We start from the raw sequence: 2,651 nt of genomic DNA on the forward strand, positions 1-2,651 counted from the left end.
TAGGCTAACCCATGTTGTATAGGGTTTTTTGATTCGTCATCAACCTTGCTTCATGGGGACTTGCCCCATTATCTCAGTTTCACTCTCCTTCTAAATGTGTTTTATAATACGTCATGACGTACCATGAAGTGTATATTAAAAAATGTACTTCTGCTAAAAACGTAGACTGGCATTTAGCGCACTGCTATAGAGCAATATTCCTCTATTTTACCAAATAGAAATGGCTCCATGAAGTCCAAAGTCACCCCCAGAGTCTACACTTCTTGCACATGTTTGCTGTAGTCGGTAACAACAATACCGTAAGAGTATCAATTCTGTATCTTGTCTCATCACGGTATAGTTTGCGTGCTTGGTGTAGTGTCCCTGTTGGCATAATGATTCAGAATGACTTGGACTTACTTTAAATGCATTTCTGACAGATGCACAGCCTTTGGTTTATAAACCAATAAAATCTACAGTGCCCTGTGTAAATAATGGGACAGAAGCATTCACCCCACCCCACCCTGGGTGTGTCTGGTGATACCCTGTACTACTTTTTGCTACTTTTTATTTTATTTTATAAAATCTTGCCAGGGAATGAAATTATCAATTGCATTAGCTGTTTTTTTCTGGGTTTTTTTCTCCAAATCTTCCTCCTGCAATCGCTTTGTTACATCATATTTGTCTTGTCTGTCCAGCATACCTTTTCCCAGGACTTTTTTGCTAAATGTAACCGTACCATCCTTTTTGAGGGGAACTAGTGGTTTGCCCCTTGCAGTGAAGTGTCTGTAGTTTGGCTGACACATTCATGGCTACTTCCTGGAGAATGTTCCTGATATGTGGGAGATGTTGTTTTGGGGATTTTCTTAATTATGGTGAGCATTCTTCGGTCATCCACACTTGTGTGATTGCTGAGCTCACCAGTGCTTTTTAAAATTATTAATATGTTTTGGTTTTTAGTAAGACTAAGGTTTTGTAGTAGAGTCAAAATTAGAAAAAAATGCTGCACGTTCCTTTTCTTACGCAGGGCACTGTATTAAAACAGTCACCCAGTGCAGAGGTTTATGATCTGTGTCTCCGTCTACAGAGAATACTGACATTTCTTAACCCGTTTTCTGGATCACCCTCTTGGTTTGGGGCTGGTTGATAACTTCTAATCAGCTGAAGCATTATTATTATTAATATATTTTTCTTTTTTCTTTTTTCTCCCATTTTAGGAAAGAAAGCGGTGAAACCCTGTAAGTGTAACCTCTGTTGATCTGCAGCATGTGTAAATGCCATAAAGACTAAATGTTTAAACAACTTAATCTGTTTTGTTAAGAATATTCTGTACTCTTAGCTTCAAAACTATATATTTTTTATGGTTATGTGCTTGACACATCTATTTATTTCAGCTCCTGCACACTGATTTCGCCATCAGGATGAGCTGCTGCTCCTTCCTTCCCCATGTGAAATAGCACCTCAATTTCAGTAATGTCTATTTGTATGTAATAAACTAAATGGTCTGTTGGATCACAATATGAATGACCTATTTTGCTTGTTTTCTTTTCATTGGCAGCAGCATATGCATTATTTAACTTTTGATGACGGTATAGATACAGGGCCAGCATCAGGACACACTCGGCAGGGGAACATTGGATTTTCACCTCAAATAATTGTGTATAGACTATAACGTGTATGCAACCGATAACCACAAACTTCGACGCCTATAAACTTATAAGCTTAGACAACACAACCAGGAAGGCATGAATAATATTGTGTTAGTTATACAGTAATAGCTGGGGCCTCGAGTGCAGATTGTGCATCCCAAAACGCTGGTAAAGTGGAACATCACTGGAAACAAGCACGAAGCGCTGGAACATTCAACATTGCTTCTGCCTTACATATTGAAATTAAAGGATTATCTCAAATCAATTTATATTACTGTGTTCTTCATTGTCACTGCTGAAAAAAAAAAGATGACTTGGAACTAAACTCACGCAAATCCTCTTGTTTTATTGTACATTGTAACATTTAACAATTTTCTTCTAGTCAGACACACACACACACAGTGTTATCATCATCCAGTGATATTTGATATTGGCACCCCCATGAATCAGCTTTGGGGTATAACCCACACAAACAACACACTAACACACTTCTTGGATGTTTTATTTTTCGATTTTCATAACACCTGAAGAAAGTACTTAATATGTAGAGTATAGAGTAAAGGAATTTTTTTTAAAGTAAAAACAAGACGACAAATGCAGTGGAGGATCCATCAGGAAAACAATGGTCTGAAAAAGACAAAAGTACTGTTGCTAGTGGAATTGATTAAATGATGTGTTTAAAACCTTTCAGTTCCGTGCTGTTGTCCCTGTGTCTCACCATTGGATTCTCCTGACTCTTCATCCACTAATGTGTTTAGCAACACCCTTTTTCACAGTTGGAAAGATGGAGATACGTGTCTGAAGGGGAGGGGGGGTATCAATCACTATCTGAATCAATGTAGCATCTATAGAAAAACCTATCAAACAGTTATCCATCACACTAGTCTTCTCTTACCTTTTCAACTGACTGTCTCATCTGTCCCTTCTTCATCTTTTCGTTTTGTCGCCCTCTGTCTTATTTGGTTGTCTATTTTGGTAGCTTTTAAAAGGACAGTGCACCCAAATGTCATCATTCATTCATTC

Source organism: Nansenia antarctica, assembly GCF_963989245.1.
Source record: "Nansenia antarctica genome assembly, chromosome: 1".
NCBI lineage: Eukaryota > Metazoa > Chordata > Actinopteri > Argentiniformes > Microstomatidae > Nansenia > Nansenia antarctica.